Below are 8,040 nucleotides of genomic sequence, written 5' to 3' on the forward strand. Positions count from 1 at the left end.
GTTTAACTTCCGGCGCTAGCTTTTTCAGACCTTTCCGGTTAGCTGCTTGCTTTTTTCCCTCCACCCCCGGGTTCTCTGACTCACTTCCTTTGTTCGCGAGCAAATTGGCTTCCCGAGAGGTGGCGCTCACACTTTGCATGACGTCCAAAAAGCGCCTGACCTAGAAGTAAACTTTTCGCTCCCGCTTTGTGTTTATTCACCTTTTCTAACCTGTCAAGCAAAAGATTTTATTGAATACCTACTATGTGGACGCATTATTCTAGGCCCTAGGGATACAACAGTATGCTTTCTTGGAGCTTCTGGGAGGGACAGGAGTATAGGAAAACAAGAAACAGATAAGCAAATTAATATGTAATAGATCTCATTATGTAAGTGCTGTGAAGAAAAGGCCAGAGAAATCTCTGAGGAAGTGATAATAGAATGGACCTGCATGAAGTGAGCGAGCCAGCCCAGTGATTCCCTGAGAGCCAAGTATTACAGTGGATATCGAGTGGTAGAAAATGCCGTTAGAATAGAGCCAAATCTTACGCTGTGAGATGCCAATACGGATTTTGCACAAGGCATCACATCATCACTGACATACTTTTTCAAAAAAACATTCCCACTGCTCTCAGGGGAGAGGTACAAAAATGGAATCAGGAGCCTTTTCAACAAATGATGCTGGGTAAATTGGACAAATATAGACCCAAAGAACCTCAACCTAAACCTCACACCTTATACAAAATTCACTCAAAATGAACCATAGATTTAAACATAAAACAATAAATCACTGATGGGGAAAAAAAAAGAGTTAAAAAAAATTCTCAGGACCTAGGGCCAGGCAAATAGTTTTTAGACGACACCAAAAGACCAATCTATAAAAGGAAAAAGTTGATAAATTGGAACGTACTGAAATTTAAAACTTTTTTGGCCTAGCACGGTGGCTCACGCCCATAATCCCAGCACATTGGGAAGCGGCGGCGGGAGGATCACTTGAGCTCAGGAATTCGAGACCAGCCTGGGCAACATGGTGAAACCTCGTCTCTACTAAAAACACAAAAATTAGCAGGGCGTGGTTGCAGGCGCCTGTAGTCCCAGCTACTCGGGAGGCTGAGGCAGGAGAATCGCTTGAACCCGGGAGGCAGAGGTTGCAGTGAGTCGAGATTGCGCCAGGGCACTCCAGCCTGGGTGACAGAGCGAGACTCGGTCTCTAAAAAATAAATAAAATAAAATAAAATAAGTAAAATTTCATTATTCTCCTGTTTTGTTTTGTTTTGTTTTTTTTCTTTTTGAGACCGAGTCTCGCTCTGTCGCCCAGGCTGGAGCGCAGTAGCACGATGTCGGTTCAGTGCAAACTCCGCCATCCGGGTTCAAGCGATTCTGGTGACTCAGTAGCTGGGACTACAGGTGCCTGCCACCACGCCCAGCTTTTTTTTTTTTTTTTTTTTTTTTTTTTTTTAAGACGGAGACTCGCCCTGTCGCCCAGGCTGGAGTGCAGTGGTGCGATCTCAGCTCACTGCAACCTCCGCCCCCCGGGTTCAAGCGAATCTGCTGCCCCAGACTCCCTAGCAGCTGGGATTACAGGCGCCCACCACCACACCCGGCTAATTTTTGTATTTTTAGTAGAGACGGGGTTTCACCATGTTGGCCGGGTTGGTCTCAAACTCTTGACCTCGTGATCCGCCCACCTCGGCCTCCCAAAGTGCTGAGATTACAGGCATGAGGCCCCACACCCTGCCCTAATTTTTGTATTTTTAGTAGAGACAGGGTTTCGCTATGTCGGCCAGGCTGGTCTCGATCTCGTGACCTCAAGCGATCCATCTGCCTCAGCCTCCCAAAGTGCAGGGATTACAAGCATGAGCCACCGTGCTCGGCCTTTTATTTATTTATTTATTTATTTATTTATTTATTTATTTATTATTTATTGAGACGCAGTCTTGCTCTGTGGCCCACGCTGGATTGCCTTGGCAGATCTCAGCTCACTGCAACCTCTGCCTCCCGGGTTCAAGCCATTCTCCTGCCTCAGGCATGCACCACCACACCCGGCTAATTTTTGTATTTTTAGTAGAGACGGGGTTTCACCATGTTGGCCAGGCTGGTCTCAAACTCCTGACCTCAGGTGATCCATCCACCTAGGCCTCGCAGAGTGCTGGGATTACAGGTGGGAGTCACTGTGCCCTGCAGAAAAGAAATTTAAAACCTTTGCCCTGTGAAAGACCTTTTGAAGAGGACAAAACAACAAGCTAGAGTGGAAGAAAATATTTCCAAACCACATATCAGATAAAGGCCTTCTCTTCATTTGATGATTTGAATATTTGAAGAACTCTGAACACTCAACAGGTTAAAAAAATCCAATTAGGAAATAGGAAAAAGACATGAATAGACATTTCATTGAACAGGATATACAGAGGCAAGAAAGCACATGAAAAGATGTTCAACATCATTAGCCACCAGGGAAATTCAAATTAAAACCAAAATCAGATACTACTACCTGCTTACCAGAATGCTATGATGAAAAGTAGTGATACACCAAACGCTTAGGAGGTATAGAAACTGGATCCATATTACTGGTAGGAATGTAAAATTGTACAGCCCCTCTGAAAAAGTTTGATAGTTTCTTATAAAACTAAACATGTGCTTACCATATGACCCAGCCATTGCACTCTTGGGCGTTTATCCAACAGAAATGAAAACTTGGCTGGGCGCGGTGGCTCACGCCTGTAATCCCAACACTTTGGGAGGCCGAGGTGGGCGGATCACAAGGTCCGGAGTTTGAGACCAGCCTCGTCAATATGGTGAAACCCTGTCTCTACTAAAAATACAAAAATTAGCCAGGTGTGGTCGTGGGCGCCTGTAGTCCCAGCTACTCGGGAGGCTGAGGCAGGAGAATGGCATGAACCCGGGAGGCGGAGGTCGCAGTGAGCCAAGATCGCACCACTGCACTCCAGCCTGGGCGACAGAGCGAGACTCCGTTTCAAAAAAAAAAAAAAAGAAATGAAAACTTATGCTCTCTGTTCATACAAAAACCTGTGCACAAATGTTCATTGTAGCTTTATTTGTTATAACTGAAAACTGGAAGCAACCCAAATGTCTTTCATCATGTGAATGGTTAAACAAACTATGCTACATCCATACCCTGGAATGCTACTCAACGAAAGAAAAAAATAACAAACTATTAATACATGCAATATACGTAATTCCCTTGGATAGATTTCAAGGGACTTATGCTGACTGAAGAAAAGCCAATCATAAAAAGTTACATATTGTATTATTGCATTTATTTAACATTTGTGAAATATTAATAACATAAGTATAGACATGGAGGATAGACTAGTTTAGTGGTTGCCAGAAATTAGAGATAAGGGAATGGGCCAGGTATGGTGACTCTCACCTGTAATCCCACCACTTTGGAAGGCTGAGGTAAGAGGATCCCTTGAAGACAGGAGCTCAAGACCAGCCTGCACAGTATAATAAGATACTATCAGAGGCTTTTAAACCAGAGCAACTCCATCTTAAATAGGGGCTGGGTAAAAAGAGGCTTAGACCTACTGGGCTGCATTTCCAGGAGGCTAGGCATTCTTAGTCACAGGATGAGATAGAAGATCGACACAAGGGCTGGGCACGGTGGCTCATGCCTGTAATCCCAGCACTTTGGGAGGCCGAGGTGGGGGATTACCTGAGGTCAGGAGTTTGAGACCAACCTGGCGAACATGGCGAAACTCCGTCTCTACTAAAACTACAAAAATTAGCCTGGCGTGGTGGTGCACGCCTGTAGTCCCAGGTACTCGGGAGGCTGAGGCAGAAGAATAGCTTGAACGTGGGTGGTAGGGGTTGCAGTGAGCTGAGATCGCACCACTGCACTCCAGCCTGAGCAACAGAACAAACCTCCGCCTCAAAAAAAAAAAAAAAAAAAAAAAAAAAAAAAAAGCGGCCAGGCGTGGTGGCTCAAGCCTGTAATCCCAGCACTTTGGGAGGCTGAGACGGGTGGATCACGAGGTCAGGAGATCGAGACCATCCTAGCTAACACGGTGAAACCCCGTCTCTACTAAAAAAATACAAAAAACTAGCCAGGCGAGGTGGCGGGCACCTGTAGTCCCAGCTACTCGGGAGGCTGAGGCAGGAGAATGGCGTGAACCTGGGAGGCGGAGCTTGCAGTGAGCTGAGATCCAGCCACTGCACTCCAGGCTGGGCGACAGAGCCAGACTCCGTCTCAAAAAAATAAAAAAGATCAACATGAGACACAGATTACAAAGACCTTGGTGATAAAACAGTGGTAAAGAAGCTGGTCAAATCCCACCAAAACCAAGATGGCAACAAAAGTGACCTCTGGTCACCCTCACTACTCATTATATGCTAATTATAATGGATTCACATGCTAAAAGACACTCCCATCAGCTCCATGACAGATACCGTGGAAACGACCAGAAGTTACCCTATATGGTCTAAAAAGGTGAGGAGCACTCAGCTGGGGGAGAGGGGAAATTGCCCATCCCTTTCCCAGAAAACTCACAATCCACCCCTTGTTTAGCATATAATCAAGAAATAACTGCTCTGCCTGTAGAGTAGCCATTGTTCTCTTATTCCTTTACTTTTTCTTTTTTTTTCATATGGAGTCTCCCTTTGTCTCCAGGCTGGAGTGCAGTGGCAGGATCTCGGCTCACTGCAAACTTCGCCTTCTGGGTTCAGGCAATTCTCTGCCTCAGCCTCCCGAGTAGCTGGGATTACAGGAACCCACCACCACGCCCAACTAATTTTTGTATTTTTAGTAGAGATGGGGGTTTCACCATGTTAGCCAGGATGGTCTCGATCTCCTGACCTCGTGATCCACCCATCTCAGCCTCCCAAAGTGCTGGGATTACAGGCATGAGCCACCGTGCCCGACCTAGTCCTTTACTTTCTTAATAAACTTGCTTCCACTTTATGGATTTGCCTTGAATTTTTTTTTTCCCACCTCAAATTCTTTCTTGTACGAGATCCAGGAACCCTCTCTTGGGATCTGGATCAGGACCCCTTTCTGGTAACAATACTGTCGCTCCAAAAAAAGGAAGAAAATGTTTTTAATTAGCTGGGCATGGTGGCACATGCCTGTAGGCCAAGCTACTCAGAGGAGGCTGACGCGTAAGGATCGATTGACCCCAGGATTTCGAGGCTACAGTGAGCCATGATCACGCCATCGCACTCCAGCCTGAGTGACAGAGCAAGACCCAACTCAAAAGAATATTAAAATGAGGCTGGGCCCGGTGGCTCACGCCTGTAATCCCAGCACTTTGGGAGGCCAAGGTGGGTGGATCACAAGGTCAGGAGATCAAGACCTAGCTAACATGGTGAAACCCCATCTCTACTAAAAAAAGTACGAAAAGTAGCCGGGCATGGTGGCGGGCGCCTGTAGTCCCAGCTACTCGGGAGGCTGAGGCAGGAGAATGGCGTGAACCCGGGAGGCAGAGCTTGCAGTGAGCCAAGATCATGCCACTGCACTCCAGCCTGGGCGACAGAGCAAGACTCCATCTCAAAAAAAATAAAATTAAATTAAGGAGACGGGGAAAAGGCATGGCCGTATCCATAAGGAGATCGCACAGGGAATCATAGAATCCTGTGGATCAGAAGGGGTAAAACCACCAGAGTGACAATCCTTGAATGCTAAGAAGTATAGACCTTGAACTGTGGTTAATAGGAAGCCATTAAAGTCTAGAAATAGGACAGTGACAGGAGAAACATCTTAACATTCTATGACTCAATAAAACTATTGAAGGCTGGGCGCAGTGGCTCACGCCTGTAATCCCAGTGCTTTGGGAGGCGGAGGTGGGCAGAGCATGAGATCAGGAGCTCAAGACCAGTCTGACCAACAAGGGGAAACCCCATCTCTACTAAAAATACAAAAATTAGCTCACTTTAGAGAGAAATAGACTAAAAGAAATGACCCATTTATTTAAGATTATACTGGGGCAGTGACTCATACCTGTAATCCCCAGCACTTTGGGAGGCCAAGGCGGGCAGATTGCCTGAGCTCCGGAGTTCCAAACCAGCCTGGGCAACACGGTTAAACCCCATGTCTACAAAAAATACAAAAAAAAAAAATTAATGCAAAAAAGAAAGAAAAAAGATTACAGTGGTCTATGGGGAGGCTATGTTTTCCATGGAGAATCTAGCTACAGTCTGGAGGATAAATTGGACCGGGAGAGGCTGGAAGCAAAGAGACCCAATAGGAAGTTATTGACATAATCAATAATTGGGGCTGGTCATGTTGGCTCATACCTGTAATCCCAGCGCTTAGGAGGCCAAGGCTGGGAGATCACTTGAGGTCAGGAGTTCGAGATCAGCCTGGCCAACATGGTGAAACTCGGTCTCTACTAAAAATACAAAAATTAGCTGGGCATGGTGGGCACCTATAGTCCCAGCTACTCGGGAGGCTGAGGCAGGAGAATTGCTTGAACCTGGGAGGCGGAGGTTGCAGTGAGCCGAGATCGCGCCACTGCACTCCAGCCTGGGCAACAGAGCAAGACACTGACTCAAAAAAACAAAAAAAAAAACAAAAACAAAAAACAAAAAAAACAAGCATACCATGATAGTGCTTAAGAGCATGGGTCTGTTTTCAAAACATGTGGGTGTAACTCGTGGCTGAGTCACTTATTATTAATAGCTACATGACCGTTGACAAGTCATTGAACCATCTCTAAGCATCAGTTTCTAGAGTTGCTAGAGTTGCTAAATGGAGTTAATAATGGCCCCTACATCAAAAAATTGTTGTGAGAATTATATATAAGTAATCCAATAAAGATTTAACATGGTGTCTGGCACACAGTAAATAATAAATGTCAGCTGTTTGTTCGGGCTTTTTAAAAAATAGTTTTGGGTGACAAAATTACCTCTAAAAAGCTATAAACAATAATAGTATTAACAGAAATAGGGAAGACCAAAGGAGCCAGCCAGAGGACTGAGTTTGATGTAATGTGAATGATGGAAGATGGTACAGAGAGAAAGTGTGCAGTCATCAACGGAAGACATTTATCTGGGGTTCAGAAGAGATGTTATCCCTGAGGAGAGAAGTGGGAATTTTCTGCATAAAGGTGATCTTAAAAGGTCTGAATTTTCTGCATAAAGGTCTAAAAAGATTTAGAAGGGGTGATAATTACCATTCATTTGTTACATAACAATTGATTATAGCCAATAGTGATTGAAAGATTGCTCTGTGCCAGGCACAAAGTACCTTGCCTGAGTTAATTTGTTTAAGTTGCACAGCTACTCTGTGAGTAAACACAACTGTTATCCTCATTTTTTCATGTGAGGAAGCAGGCTCATGGAGACAGAGTAACTTGCGCAAGAGCAGACAGCTCTAAGAGGTAGAACCAGGGTTTTGTGGGGGTTTTGTGTGTGTGTGTGTGTGTGTGTGTGTGTGTGTGTTTTGCAACAGTGTCTCTCTGTTGCTGACCTCGGAGTGCAGTGGCGCAATCTCAGCTCACTGGCGCAATCTCAGCTCACTACAGCCCTGACCTCCCAGACTCAAAAGATCCTCCCGCCTCAGTCTCTCTAGTAGCTGGGACTACAGGTACATACTACCAAGCCAGGCTGATTTGTGTGTGTGTGTGTGTGTGTGTGTGTGTGTGTGTGTGTGACAGTCTCACTGTGTCACCCAGGCTAGAGTCCAATGGCATGATTTTGGCTCACTGCAACCTCTGCCTCCCAGGTTCAAGCAATTCTCCTGCCTCAGCCTCCCGAGTAGCAGGGATTACAGGCGCACGCCACCAAGCCTGGCCAATTTTTGTATTTTTAGTAGAGACAAGGTTTCACCATGTTAGCCAGGCTGGTATTGAACTCCTGACCTCAAGTGATCCGTCCATCTCGGCCTCCCAAAGTGCTGGGATTATAGACGTGAGCCACCGTGCCCAGCCGATTTTTTTGTTTTGTTTTGTTTTGAGAGGGAGTCTTACTCTGTTGCTCCGGCTAGAGTGCAGTAGCGTGATCTCGGCTCACTGCAACCTCCACCTTCCGGGTTCAAGTGATTCTCCTGCCTCAGCCTCCTGAGTAGCTGGGATTACAGGCACCTACCACTATGCCCAGTCTAAT

At 45.8% G+C, this 8,040-nt stretch overlaps 1 long non-coding RNA gene across 1 annotated transcript; it reads right to left on the reverse strand.

Annotated features, from left to right (window-relative positions):
* Positions 1-84: 84 nt before the first annotated feature.
* Positions 85-6,005, reverse strand: LOC144335584 (uncharacterized). The gene is made up of 3 exons (XR_013406509.1): positions 5,936-6,005; positions 3,371-3,437; positions 85-210 (listed from the first exon to the last, which is right to left on the reverse strand). It is a non-coding gene; the product is annotated as an uncharacterized LOC144335584 (long non-coding RNA).
* Between the last annotated feature and the right edge of the window lie 2,035 nt (positions 6,006-8,040).

This window comes from Macaca mulatta, chromosome 16 (assembly GCF_049350105.2).
Source record: "Macaca mulatta isolate MMU2019108-1 chromosome 16, T2T-MMU8v2.0, whole genome shotgun sequence".
Taxonomy (NCBI): Eukaryota; Metazoa; Chordata; class Mammalia; order Primates; family Cercopithecidae; genus Macaca; species Macaca mulatta.